The following is a 16,012-nucleotide window of genomic DNA, read 5'->3' as shown; positions in this document are numbered from 1 at the left end:
TTATGCTGTGAGTTCTCCGAGAAATTGAGAGAGAGAGAGAGAGAGAGAGAGTTCAGAGAGTTTGGTCCTTCCGTTGTATGAAGATTCTGAGTTTTTGTGTTATCGATTTTTTTGTTAAACCGACTTTTTCTCTGCAGCTGCTGTGGGTTAGAGTTAATGTTGGTACATTCTAGTAGGTGGCTGACTTGGAGACTCTCGGCCTCTTTGGTGGGAGGTTGACGCAAGCTTCTCTCTTGTAATTGTTGCAAAGTTTATCTTTTGCAATGCCATTTGTTTTTATGAATTGTATTGTCTTTTGTGATATCTTCTTGACTCCATTTTGTAATGAATTTTGAATAATGGTTGGATGAGTGTTGAATGAATGAACATTATGATGAATTTTTGATCTTGTAGATTGCATTTCAAACAAACTAAAATGAATCAATCTTTCAACTCAACATACTTTAAAGAATCTCAATCCAATCTTTGAATCCTAACGAACCCAAAACATCACTTGAATGAACTTCATTTCAACGACATCCTGACTCAATCAATGAACCAAATTACTTGCGTTAAAAGCGACAAACAAAACCTTGATCACCACTTCACCTCTTTGTGCCATGATTTGCATTTGAACTTCAATCTAACATAACAATAACGCCTTAAGGAATTCTCGAAGAAGATAAGAATTGAAGCACATAAGAACGTCTCGACATGAAATCCATTGAATCTCAGTCAAATCAATGATTGTGGCCACCATGTATAAGAAACTCTTTATTATTTTTCTTGATTTTTTAACGGCGAAATAAGCGCCATCCATAACTTATAGCACAGAGAAAGAGGGCAAATTTTGGGGTGCAACACCATGTTATGTCTCTCTATTTCTTTTAGCTAAATGACACTTTTCCTTGTAATACTCGTGAACAAGAAATTCACTACACTTCATAGTGTGAATACTAGACAAAATAGCAATTAGGCTCAATAACAGTTTCAAAGCTCCATTGAAAGAAAATGGTGAAGAAAAGAAAAATAGGATGTTGCAGAAGTCTTAAAGGTGAATGTTCTTATAGAGTTGAAAGGTTTAATAAACAAGTTTTGGTGCATTGTTTGTTGGTGTTTGTTTCTACATTTTCAAACCATTTTTGTAGTGAGAATTTTGTCAAGTGTTTTTTGTTTCACGTAGAATTGGTGCAACCAACTTGATGTATTGTTTTTTTAATTCCACTAGTCAAAAACCCGTGCGTACGCACGGGTTCTGGTGTGTCAAACGGAATTAATGTACAGATAGAAGTTGATTTACATTTTTGATTTTATAATTTGTATTTATATAAGAAAAATTTGAAATATTAGATGGAATAACAATAAACAATCTTTAATCAAAATAAATAAAATCCTCATTAAGAAGTTCAATTTAAAAAATATAAATAAATGGATGGCAAAAGAATGCATTAAAATGTATATAATTGGGCCTTTCTGTATAAAACCAATAGGTTAAATAGGGCGAAGGCCCAGACCTAAAATTATTTAACCTTTCCAAAGTGAGCAAATGAAACGTTTTACAGGATTTACTCTCAGTTAATACTTTTGTTGTTTCGGAATACATTCTCTCATTTAAGAAGGGTTTATCATCTTCTTGAAACCATCCTCTTGCAAATCAATGGCAGCTCCTTTGGGAAACTCGTCCGTTTCTGGGTAAGTTGATTGATTTGCTATAAGTATATTACTTGTGTTGTAGAAATGGAAAAAAATTGCAACTCAGTTTAACCCTTTGCATGTGTTATTTGGTCTTAAATCATCACTTTTTAGGGAAAAAGGGAAGCAACCTGCCCAAATAGAAGACAAAATAAGGGTTCCTCCAAAGGTACAAAGAGGAAGGAATGCTCAGAGGGCTCAGATTTCCATTTCATCGGATGAAACCAGGTATACAATTTATTTGTAAATTGGTTTATGTTGTGGAACATTTATGTGTATTTTATAACCATTATATGGAAGAGAAATATAATGTTAAATCTTATAATTTCATAAATCGAATATACTTGTTTAATGATGGTGTTTTGTTTTCAGCTTTGATCCTGATGAGCCTGAAATTGTTGAACACAGATGGGTAAAGGAGATAACTTTTGGCTATGTTTCAAAAAAAAAAGTTATGGTATGATAAAAAAAGTTCCTTTTGATCTTTGTCTGACAGTTGGTAAAAACTGTTGTTGTTTCAGAAAGCAGTAATCATTATGAATTTAGTTCAGTAAATTAGTAGTCATTATGCATTTAGTTTGAGTAAGTAGTATTAATTATGAAAAAAGTTGGTAAAAAAATTTTCTGGATTCAGACAGTGTTTTTGTTTTCATTCTTGTTGTAGTTTTTAGATCTGTGTGTATATGTGATCCGTATAATTATATTATTGGATTTTGTAGTTTGCATTTCTGAATCCTGGATGTTGTATATTTGTAGCATTTTCCCAGGTATGTTTCAAAAAAATGGTTAAAGGTCAACCATAGGGCAATTGTTTTTGTTGATGAAGATAGTGGGGAGTCATGTAATGCCAGAATTAAGTGTGCTAAGAGAAATGGAAAGGTCATGAAGTGGGAGAAGTTTATTGGTCCAGTTTGGTATGCATATGCGAAGAAGAAGAATATCAGAAGGCGTGACATCGTGCGGTTTAGGATTACACCATCTGCCGATCATCTTTATGTGAAATTGTTTAAGAATTCTGTTTAGGCCATGGATGTCATTGTTGATGAAGTATTATCTTTTGGACATGTTTAAATCTTTTAGTTTTTGGAATGAGATAATATAAGGTAGTAATCTGTTTTGGAAAATTCTGAAAATTTGTAGTTAAATTATGATGTTATTATGAAATTGTTATGAAGTTATGTGAATTTATGTTAAAGATGGTACGTAGTCGATTAAGTTATTTATGTTAAAGATGGTATGTGGTTTCTTATGTTATAATGCCTTAAATTATGATGTTGTTATGAACTTATTATGAACTACCAGTTATTTTCAGAAACGGTTAGGAAAAGCAATGATTCTCCAAAATGTCATGAAGAAAGAAAATTGAGAAATAGCAACCAAAGGGTAAAAAGTTTAATGAATATCAGAAATTTAAATAAATTTTTAATGGAGGGTATGCATATCACAAAAAGTTAAATATTTACCAGAAAAAAGAGAAAAAGTTGCAAATAAAAAGTAGTTTGGAAATAATATTTGTTATAAGTTTGGATAAGGAGGATGTTAAACTATTAGTTCATCAAACTTCATTTTGAAGACCTTTGAAACTATGTCGGGGCGATCTGCTGGGTTTAAATTCCTTATGGATAGGTGACGTGTAATCTCAGGCCATTTAGGATTGTAGGTAAAAGTTAAAAATAAATCAGGGAAACCAATAGCATTGGAAATAGCCATTCCATCGAAATACAATTGATCAATGTATCTCTTGCTACCTACAAATGAGGATGGTAAGACAACTCTTCTTCCAGTTTTAGAATGTGGTTGCTGTGTAGTGCTTTCGGATTGTTCATTAAGCCTTGTATATTTCCCAACTCTTAGCTTGGATTGATTTTTTCTCAACCAGTTAAGACGTTCTGATTCCATCATTGTATATCCATCCACTAAAAACTGTTGATATAGTCTCCTTGAATGAAAAAGTGTCCTAGCCTCGTTTTTGCATTCATGCAATCGGAAACATAACCAATCTTTGATAGTTTGACGATTTTGCTTTGTAACTTCCTTTTCATGTTTATACTTGTGTAGTATATTATCTCTATATCCATCTTCTCCATATGCAAATATCATCGGATATTGATAGGCTAGATAAGCTGAATGAAACTCATCTATCCTTTGTAGATGACCATCACGGTGTTGAACAATAATGTCTCTCTTAGATGTGGTGTCGATATCACCAACGATAAGAGCAGCAACCTCTGATACAGTCGGATGGTTATAGACACGACCATCTGAAGATCGTTCTGAAATAAGTTTCAGTTTGAGATCTTGGAAACCTGTTTGTTTAATCATATCCCTTGCCATTCTAAAAGCTTTGGCATGAGGATTATATTCATCTAACATCAACTTCAACTTACTAACAATAGACCTGTCAACATTCTTGTTGTCCCTGTCATGAGAAATATACTATGTTAATCTATAAAAAGAAAGTGCAATGTAAAGAAAATTAATGAGAGAAGGAAATAACAAAACTTGAAAAATTTGATTCTGTTGTCAATTTCATTGTTCGTATCAAATATATACAGTTGAGCATATTTTAGTAGTTGTCCTTATTCAGGAAGCAAACTGCCGATTCTGTGGCAAGTTTGTCCATGCAATCGTAATGTTGGAGGACCTCCGCCTTCGTTGATGGAAGTTTCAAACTTCATTCCAGGGGATGTAAATGAAAACATTGCGTTGTAGGTTCGTATGTTGTTTTGGAAATTATTTGCATCTTTCAAATTGGGATCAAAGAGAAGAGTGTTAAGAAGTGGTGGTGGTGTTACCAATAATGGCACAACAATTTTGCCTCCCTTACAGCATAAACTGAATTTTGGAATAGTTGTATGCCTTGACTTCCCTTTACGCTACTGATACCACATATAGGAACCACATTTTTTGCACTCCCATACAGGATCTCCAATATCAGAGTAAACTATATTTGGCAAAGATGAAAAATTGTTAAAAAATGCCACCACATACATAGCATTTGACTAAAGGATAGGTGTGCTAATATGAACAATATAAGGATAGGTGTGCTAATAAAAATAGACCTTCATCATGGCAATTGACTAAAGGAACTGCAGACTGACCTCCATCTGAATCAGAATTGACATCCATAGCATTGTCTGAATCAGATTGGCTGCAAGAATCGTCGCTTGAGTAATCAGCAGCACCCAATGTTTTATAAAATTGAGAATATGGGGTACGGGACTGCATTCTTGGTGGTGTTGTCTGAATGTTGGTATCTGCAATTATAGTTGGCTTATGAGGAGGAGTGGTTTTATTGAAGCTGTTTATAAGATTTTGTCTGAGTGGAAGAGAAAAAATGGTGTCTTAAGAGTGTTTCTTTTTTTCAGGGGACGGCTAGAAGAAGCTGTATGACACGATTTTGATGCAGTTGTCTGTAAAGGTGTATGTTCTGTGGATGGCATAGTTGGAATGGGAGTAGTTGTTTGGTTTTGCTTGAAATATGGGTATACATTTTCCTTATTGGTAGAGTCAATAGGAAGGATGTTTCTTATGTGATGGTTAGTTGATACAGGAAATTGGTGTTGGGTTGATGTAGGAGGTGTAGTGTTAATATTTTGATATGTTACCAAATTTGGAATGGGTGTGAGATGTTGATGAGACGATTGAGAGGAATTAACAATGGCAGAGATGTTTTTCTTTGTGTTCAACGTGAGTCTTCTTCTTTTCCTAGCCAAAAAAGCTGGGGTTTGTTCGTTGGTAAAATGTGGAGGTTCCATTTATTCCAAGAATGTTACTTCCTTCACCAAATCTGTCAATTTGTTATTGTAAGAATATGATAAAAACAGGAAGTTGACAATGCAAAATAAGGTTGGAAGAAATACCTTATAAGGATACAAAATGGAATCCATGTTAATAAATGGAAAAGATGCAATGTTGACAATGGAAACCTCCCAAATATTGACTGTTATTGTGAATGAAAACATGCAGAAGATGTTTGTTGTTATTTAGGTGTTGAACAGAGTTGAAGGCATAGTTTTGTTCATATTGGAATGATGATAGATGAAATTTCGAGTGTTTGACTGTTATTTTGAGTGTTGGCGGTTTATTGAAATAATGAAAGATGAAATTTAAATTTTTGAAAACAAAGTTATTTGGTTAGTGGGGTACAGAGGTGGGAAAACAAAAAAGAAAAGAATAGTTGACATTTAAAAAGTAGCATCGGGAAAAAGTAAAAAGTGTTATAGGTACAAATTAAATTCTATGCATAACATATAAGAAGTTAAAAAAGTGAAATTAGAAATGTGGGGGCTGGATCTATTGCTTATACGTGGCTATGAGACTAAAGAAAGTTGCATTGGGAACAAAAAGAGTACAGCTACTCATGAGCTTTGGTATATGCAGTATAGATTATGGTGAAAAGTACCAATTCTATAGAGGGGCAGAAAAAACAGCCTGTATATTTGCATCAATTGACGTGTAGATTGGGAGAAGTAATTATAAAGTGACGTGTAGATTGGGAGAAGTAATTATAAAATGACTTGAAATATTGTACTATGATATAATATGCTAATGTTTGGGTATTAAGATAAAAAAATGATATATTTGAATTCAATGTGTATTGTTTCTGCGAAATAGAGTAGTATTGTTGGCAATTTAGATAAAAGTGTGTAACACCAGAAAAAGAGAAAAGGAATTATATCTCAGCCATTTTAACTTACTGCCTTTGTAAAAATGTTATGATATAATACGAAAACATACATGAGAACATGGACGGGGTAAAAACTTATAATTTCTTGATGAAATTAGATGGACATTATAAAGAGCAGGATGAGATAGAGTATGGTTATAGGGAAGTAGTTATAAAGATTAGGAAATAGTTATACAACAATAAGCAAGAAGTATAATATTTTACAACCATTGCCTAGAATGAAAAGTAGTTATGTCTTTAGTGGAAACTGAAAAATCTCAGAACAGGTAACTTAATCATATTACAAAAGATAGTTTTCACTTAATATTCATGGAAAGCAATCTAATTATCCAGTTTGATATGTTTTTTCATCTTTGTTGAAGACTCCTATCCTTCAGACGTCTGAGATAAAGGAGTAATGTCAAGTGATTCATGTGGAGCAATTTGTTTGGCAGCTGATGTTGGTGTAAGAGGTTCCGACAATGTATTAGACGTAATATCGGTTTCTTGATAAGAAGAAGATTCCACACCATTGGTATATAGCAGAAGTAGAAGTCATTGGAATAATACAAATGTATACATATTAAAGAACATAATCACTGGTATAATGTAGACAAAACAGAATCTGGATTGGGTATTACCGAAATGATGTCCCAATCTTCCAAATGCGAAGCTTCAGCAACACTCTCATTGTTCTTAAAGAATATCAAAGAAAAAAATAGTAAATTTTTCAAAGAAAGAAGAATTAAACATAAATGAGAAATGGAATATTTAAAAAGGCGTTGTTAAACATACCTGTGTTAGATTAGGAGTGTTTATCATCTGGGAATCAGGCTAATAAAAATTTTCAGAATGTTAGAAGTGTATACATTTACAATGTATATATATCTACATTATAAAGCAGCAAAAAACACGTACCAATTCATGTCCAAACAAACGCAGTATATCCTTTTTAATAATGTCATCTTCAAAGATAGACATAACAGATGCATTTTCCCAGTCAGGTTGCCATTTTACTTTGAAAACCATGGTCATTCCAACTAAAGCATCAAGTGCCACAGGGAACTCAAGAGGGTCGGTAATGTCAGCCTTTGATAAGAAAGAAATATGTGAGTAAAGAATTTCACAGATGATCGAAGTCAGCGATGTAAAAGCTCAAGATAGAATGGTATGATGAAACCTCAATCAAGTTAGTGTGCATCTGAGCAGCAGCGACCTTCAAAAGTTGAAAAGCTTCACGGTCCCATATTACAAACGTAGCTTTTGTCCCATCATTAAAAACCTCAATTAAAATTTTATATCTGTTGTACATTGAGGTGGTGAGTATACAATTATGTAAGAAAATGAAAAAGTCATATAATAGGTACAATGTTACCTATAAATTGCAGTTTCTCTTTTGTGGCAAAGACCACATTCATAAGGTGGTTCCATTCTTTTGGCAACCCTAGGACACTGATGACATGCTTGGTAATACCATCCACCTTGAGCAGCTTTCAGTTTGGTTATTATTGCCACGGTAACACATTGAGCCATCTGAAAATGAAACGATATATAATGAAATTGTTAACAACTTTGGCCCAGTAAAAGGAATAATAATGAGATAAAAAGAAGTTAATACCTCCCTGAGTTTTACAATATCAGCCAAAGGAAGTACAATTGCCTTATGCATCAGTTTATCATAAAGAGTGTGCTGAGAAGAAGTTGAGTATTGAGACATAGTCTAGGACTGCAAACTCAAAGCTTGGCTTGAAGATTCTGCCTCAGTGAATTTTGGTAGGCTAAAAAAAAGATAAAAACAAATCAACCATAAAGGAGTTTTGAAGTTAATCATAGAGGAGAAATGGGCGATAAAAAGAAACCTTCCAATAAAATCTTTAATCTGAGGTAAGTTATCATTGATATGCAACTTTGTAATGTTGAAAGTGTTCAAAACACATAACATATACTTTCCTAAAGTTGAAATCGAAGAATAAAGTTAGTTATATTATTGTAAATATATAAATAAACAGTAAGTTAAATATGTTGTACATGTATAATAAAATGATACCTTCTTCCTTGACTTTTGCATATTGCAAAACAATAATGATTGGAGTGGTATCCTTTCTATTCTTACTGAAATCATGGAACTGCACTGCATATCCTTCCCACAAAGTGCAATACAAAATGTTGTCCCTAAACAAAATACAAGAATATAAGAATGTTAGTATGACAAATAAGAACAAAATATTAACAGGAAGTTGAATAATCGGTTTTCATACAACAAATCTTTCAACAAAAGATTGATCTGATGTTTCTTGCCCCCTTGTTGAAGTTGGGTGTAGCCAATTTCTGTCACCATTCCAATGACATCTGTTTAAAAAATCACAAAATACAATATAATAAGAAATATGTTGAGTACATCAAATAAATCAAGTTTATCTTTGCATACCTATTAGAACATCCTTTTTCCAATTCCCAGTCATGATATCAGTAAAAGAAGTGAATTTAAGTGGCTTTGGAGGAATTTGATGTTTATTTTTGCCTGTAACAGATGTACCACCAGTAAATGTCAACATAAACTTGTGATCTGAAGGCTTGAAAAGTAAATCATTAAGAGAGACTTGGAAGTTTGAGATTGTATAAGTGCTGTCAACAGTTAATAGTGAATCATAAGCTTGTTTAAAAGCATGTGGAACTTTGACATGGATGTTACAACCCTGGATGATAGACGAAAAAACAAACTTTTAAAGAGCAACAATTAATGAAAAGAGGAAACACATATGAACAAAGATGTAAGTTGAAGAAAGTGTCAAAGATAAACCATGTGAAGAAAGATATCAATTTTTCTATTTTCAGCTCAGTGGATGTCAAACCGGGTTTCCAGAAACAACAAAAAGCACAGAAACATGAGTGTTACAATAACTAAGCGTACACTTTTATGAACAGAAAAATAAATGATATAAACCCAACAACAAAAAGAACTGATTCATATAAAATGCAGGTTAAAAATAAAAGGATGAAGAAAAGAGCAAAACTTGACAACCAGTTTAAGAAAAGAGAAAAACGAAGAATAAATACGATTTCAACATAAAAGATGCAGGAACATAAACATAAACGATGAACAGTATACACCAAATGAGACGGATATACATGCTTACATATTTATCAACGACAACCAACTCAAAATGTTCCTTGTTCTTATTAACAACGGTACATTTGTGATGGATACGGACAACAAGTTTCCAAAGCTCCTTCGTATCATTAATGTTCTTCACCAGCTCAAACGGTCTAGCCATGAAAATCTACAAAACCAGGAAATCGATTGGGAAGTGAAGAAATTGTATATGCGAAAAGTGAAGTGAGTGTTTTGTTTTAGGTTTGATCCGGACATAAAAGGTAGATGTCAAAAGTGAAGAAAGAGAAGAGGAAAGAAAGAAAGAGAAGAAGAAAGAAAGATTGATATCTGCAAACAGTGTAGTCATTGGGAAGACCATCAGTGAGCAGTTGTTTTGCAGAGAAAACTTTTCTACATTTTCTGGTTCATATGCAACTGAAACGTAGAAGAATAATATAAAATAATGGTTGCAGCGACTGAATAGGGTAAAAGATCCCAATTATGTAACTAATACCATGTAATTGGCTGACAAATGATTACTTTGGACCTAAATTGCCCCCATAAGTGAGATTTGTCACCTAATAAAGCTAGGGTTATGTTGTCTTAACCAACACATATTCCTTTCTTATATTATAGATTTTGCAGATTAATAACCAATCTGCTACAAACCAAAAAAAACGCATGTATAATTTAAGACTTCATTCCACAAAAATAAATATATTAAGTTACATAGAACTTGTCTATTGTTACAAGTTACAATTATAACAAAACAACCAAAACACAATACTAATGATGGAGCCAAAATTGAATAATGGTTTTTAATGTGAAAAAAGAAACAAAAAATGTCAAAATCTTCTTCCTATATATATACAATTTATTGTTATTATCACTATCTCATTGGCTTCCTCCTATATAATTTTAGTTCTAGTAAAATTGACCATCTTTTTTAGGGAAAATCTCATGATGAACTGCAGCAGTATTAGTAAAATTTAGCACGTTCCAAGAGCTTAATTTCTGCATGTTCTAAGAGCTTAATTTCTGCACGTTCGTATTGTAGTTACTTTATTCCTTTTCCTAACCATAATATCCGATCATACCTGCATGCATAAAAATTTAACAATATCAATATTTGTCATTTAAAAAACATATTTATTATTATCGTTATAAATATTGAAATTACCATGCAGGAGCTCTTTTTCTCGCCTTCTTTTGCGAAATATATCGTCCCTTCTTTCTATCCTTCAAATACGCATCCAACACGGAGTTCGTTGCTTAGCTACATATAAATTATTAGGTAAAAGAATAGTTAGTTACAAATTATTTAATCTAGGACAGCAAAAATGAACATAAATTATCAGATTCGAACTTCGGAGTCTAACATGCTGATCCGATAGTTCAAATCTCCGAACTTGAAAATCTGACTGTTAACAATAAACGAAAAATGAATTAATATAAGCTTTTTGCACAGAAATAAACTTCGCAATGGAAAAATTCGAGTTATAATAATACTTACTCATGTGATGGTATTGTTAGTGCTTAATGTGTATCAAAGACGGATGAGAAGCATGTTTTCCGTAAAATTTCACTAACATCAGAGTTATGTCTTTGTCCGGTTCCATCTTTCGTACCAGAAGTCAGATGAGAACAAACAAAGCACATACGCGACTGAAAGAGTGACATATTGATTGAAACATAACCCTGCATCAACGAGAAATGCGTCTATCAAAGGCCTAAATAAGAAAATTGTGTCACTAGTGCAAAAAATATAAGATTAAATTGGATCGAGATTAACTTCGGCCTAAGTGAATACCTGAATGCACAAGTAGAAATGTACCATTTGGAGACCAGGCAAATTCAATGTGGCAACAACAAATACAATGCGATACATGAGCTTAAATAAACCATCTGCAATAGACAAAAACAACATAATGCGCCGGTTAGGCAATACACTCTGACCCAAGCAAAATTTTAAAATACTAATTGGTAGGCAAGAACAATTTTATTAAACTTATTGCTGAGGAAAACTCTTGCGGCGAAGGATCACAAAGGAAACCTGTTACACCATTCTTGAAAGACTCCATAGGGCCGTCACTATTACATGCAATTACAGGTCTATAAGCTTGCCATTGCCTCCAAAGGAACAATGCCAAAGTGCTTATTCTGTATCAAGTAGCATTATGTAAAGAATATGTTTCTGCTTTCAAATTTTATCAATTTTCTACAATCATAATTAACAAGATTCCACATACCTCTGGCGTGTAAAGGACACACGCATTCTGAAAGAAGAGCATTCCTTTCATCTCTTGAACAAGATGTGATGAAATTTATTTTATAAGAGATCCCTTACTTTTCAGCTAAATCTTTCAGCTCTTCTAGGTACTCCATATTCTACTTCAACTGTTTATCAAAGCCACTTGGAGATTTTATGACAATAGATTTTTGAACTTTAAAATTAGACATGTATACAAATACGTCAAATGAAATAAATGAGAAGAGTATTGGTGGTTTAAACAAGGTGCTGAGCTATTCTGCAAGAAAATTAGTACATTTATTTATAACTAACTTAAGGCACCAAGGAGATAGAAAACAAAAAAAAAAAAATAATGGTTTTTACATACACACTCAGGCAAATCTTCTTTACGAAAGACCAACTGTTATCCACTAGGGTCAACTAATACCAAATCCTAATTTAATTTTCGGCGGCGGACTCCAAAACTTAGACCATCTCCAATGGTGCAATCTATTTTTGAGTTTTTTATGGGTCCCACCAGCCATATCATCTCAAAATAATTTATTTAATTTTTATTTTATTGATGTAATTCTAATGGGTCTCACAACTTTACCTCATAAAATAATTTGATTGGGTACCACAATATTTTACTAGTTGCATTGCAATGCAACTCTACTATGACATGACAAATTGTTTCAATATTTAATTATTATATTAATGTCTAGGTGGAGAACTCAAAGAAAAATACTACCATTGGAGATGCTCTTAAACTCATCACCACAATAAATTGTGACACTGACAATCATGGTACTTAAAACCGGACCAACCCGTTAAATCGGGAACCGCAACCATGTCCGGTCTATACATGCCTAAAAACCACACTTGCAAAAAACCGGAATAATAACCAGAAAACCGACAAAAACCAGTGGTTCAAACTTTTTTCAAGTTAAACCGTGTTTTGATTTTTTTACTTTAAAAAATACTAAACTGATAGCCTTAATAGCTGAAACACGTGCTAGCTAGACACATGAGAATCCTTTGCCATTTGTTAATCTGAACAATTGTTAATCTATATATCTATATTATCTACTTCGTCAACATTTCCTTTTGTTGATATGTACTTCATCAACATTTCCTTGTTTCCACTATTTTCAACCCCTCCATTATTTGATCCCAGCACACCTATTGCATCATACCAGTATGATTTCATACCCTAAACTACAGTACCAACACCATTAAAACACAACTTCCATCAACAATTTTTAAAACATATATCATATTTATAATATATAACATATTAGTTTTCTTCAAAATAATAGTTGAAAAAAGTGCTGTCCATAAAAAAGAAATTGATATGATCACCAAATATAATACAACTATATCTTTTAGCTAAAAACTTGGCAAAAACTAAAGTAGAGTAAGATTAAAAATTATATATTCTATATAATGTAGCTTGATTTAAGGGTAATGATGTTTTTTCAGTGGATTTAATTTTTTATTTGTTCAAAGTTATGAATATTAAATTTTATTAATATTACTTTTATATATTATATATTTTTTGTTAAAAAAATATACATATTTATTATTACCGGTTCGACTCCAGTTAGACCTTTGAACCTTAAAATTTCCTCTATACCAATTTAATGTCCGATCCGGTTTTAATTTCCTCCGTGACAATCATTAAAGACCCATAATAAAATATTGTTATCTTACAACATAGAATATTTGATCCTTTTGTAAACAAGCCCTGCTAATGCATCTGATTGAGAAATGATTGCACCAAAAAATGGCACAAGATATTTTTCCCAAAAATTTCATGATAGAGAAGATTTTGCAAAACATCAAAGTCTCTTGAAATGGTGGGAACAGGGTATAGAAGAATTGTGAAACTTAACTACAAACCGAATATAACTTTTGTTGACATTAATAGATTATATCTTGAAGACACCGGTGTGCCAACTTCAGTCCGACACAAACATCGAGATGGATACTTCCATGACAATTTATAATGCAGTGGCACCATAATATCTATCAATGTGATCATAAGTACAAAGCCAAAAGAAAAACATGCTTACCTGCAACAGTCAAAGAAGCATTAGTAATATCTCCATGTTTTAGAGCTTAGTCGGGCGAGTAAAGCATAGCAAAAGCGGATATTGCTAATTGTATGTTCTTCTTTCTTTCAAAGCGGTTAATAGAAAGAAAGTTTGTCCTACAACAGAAGCATTAAAAAAACACAAAATTGTGACTCTATAAACAAGGTTTTAATAATAAGCTACATGCAAGTTATTTACTTAGAGGAAGTGGGTTCATTAAATTGATCTACATTGACTACTGGGTATAGGACAACTGGTCAAATTCCTTTAGCATTTAGATGCTTAAATGTATTTGCAAAAGTAGATGCAGTGAATTTGCTGTTAACGAGTATCAAATCGGGCATTTATGCAATTCGACAATGCTTAATAAGATGCAAGATTCAGTATAAACATGAGAAGATAATAGTACTTAAAAGAAAAATAGAACAGGGATACAAGGTCAAACCAATTGTGATTTCTTCTGCGTAGTCTATTGGTTTCCTGTACATCCTCCTGAGGAAAGTTGAATGTTGAGCCAGCAACAAGGCTGGAAAATGACAGTAGAATACAACCTACCAAGAAAATGAATTAACTGAGATAAATTGAAGATACAAAACTTGAATGTACACACACATACTTTGCTACCTTTGTCGACCTTTTAAGTTTCAAGATGGGGATAACCACGGAGATCTGATCAGCCAGTATTACATCAAACGAGGGCCACATGAAAAGAACACAGAAAGCAACAAAAAGGCACAGGAGATATGCACACAATGTGTAACACGGTGGTTTGAACTGACTTTTAAAATGCCGCGGTAAGCAAGAGTCGTCACCGACTTTTATTTTATCCAATATCTTGGAAGGACAAAAAGAACAAAAAAATACCTTTTAAGAAAAAAACGGGCTCGAGGGTAGATTATGAAAAGGGAAGGTGTAAGCACCCTTTTCATCCATGGTTATCCATGGGCTCTTAATTTGCTTAGCTCATATTTGTTTGTTTGTTTGAAAAAAAAAAGAAAAAGAGAAAGGACTTTAACCTGAAAGCGTAGCCTTTGTTTTGAAAGAGTGATGTGGAATACTTTTGTTTTTTGAGCAAGCGTAGCCTTTGCTTAGCTCTAAGTTTGGTTTTTTTATATGCTTTTTACTCTCCTAAGAGAGATAAGACTATCCTTACCATTCGGGATAAGTAGTCCCATTGATTGGATGTGCGGAACATCGAAGGGTCATCTATGGTCATATAAATGAAGGTACCTTAGCATTTTAGCGGGAATGTCATCATTTACCGAAGGCAACTTGAGGGGCAAGATCATATTACTTTAGGCAACATCGAAGGGTCATCGAGGAACTTATGATCTTTTTATCGAAGGGACAATGATGATTTGATTTGATAAGAGTCTTTGCTAAGAGTACCCCTACGTTCGAGGGACACGACCATTATTCGAAGGCAACAAAGAGGGATTACCCTAAAGGTGCATGTGTGAAAGTGTGTTGAATTCAGTTATTTGATCTTGAGTTAAGGTTATCTATGTTTAGTTTTAAATATTACCATACAATCCTATTTAAAACCTTAATAACAAAAATGGGCGAGAAAGCACTGAGATAACATACTTCCCCCTTTTAATATCTAAATTAGTTTTTTTTTTTATTTTGCAAAAAAACAAAAAAACATAAAAGCATGTAAATTAATATTGACTTATTCAAATATGGGTATTAATCCAACCATGGTGTGACACTCGGCAAATGAGAAAAGAAGAAAAACAAAACAAAAATTAAGCCATTTAGGAGAAATCCTCTTCATCTCTAACATACCGCCTCTTTTTCTTTCTCTCTTACGACTTTCTTTTATTTTATTTGTTAGATCTCAGCATTTTTTCATAACAACAACAATTCTCCCTTGCCTCGCACTCAATCTCACTTGAGAATTCTTAATCGGTCATGAACAAAACAACAATCAACAACACAAATCAAAGCAGACATGATAAACAACAACAAAGAGAGATTATTCATAAGATAAGCAATAGCATCACATATTGGGAAAGAAAATGTGATCTGAAATCGCACCGAATCGAAGAGATTTCCGTGTTGCTGAGATAGCGTTGGGATTTAAAACGATTCGTTGTTGTGTTCAATCTGTAAGTGTTGTCCATGAATGGCTCAATCGGAAGCTGAAGAGTGAGTCGTGGCTTGCGATTTTGCGGTTGTGTACCGTTGGATTCGATGACGAAGGAGTGAGGCACGATTGGTTCAAGGCGTCGGATGGTCGGAGAGGGCGG

The 16,012-nt window shown here is 33.2% G+C and overlaps 1 pseudogene; it reads right to left on the bottom strand.

Annotated features, from left to right (window-relative positions):
• Nucleotides 1–11,220: 11,220 nt before the first annotated feature.
• On the bottom strand, nucleotides 11,221–14,976 carry LOC131658892 (uncharacterized; annotated as a pseudogene).
• Between the last annotated feature and the right edge of the window lie 1,036 nt (nucleotides 14,977–16,012).

The sequence above is a fragment of the Vicia villosa genome, linkage group LG3 (assembly GCF_029867415.1).
Source record: "Vicia villosa cultivar HV-30 ecotype Madison, WI linkage group LG3, Vvil1.0, whole genome shotgun sequence".
Lineage (NCBI taxonomy): Eukaryota > Viridiplantae > Streptophyta > Magnoliopsida > Fabales > Fabaceae > Vicia > Vicia villosa.
This window is presented reverse-complemented; position numbering and strand designations above follow the sequence as displayed.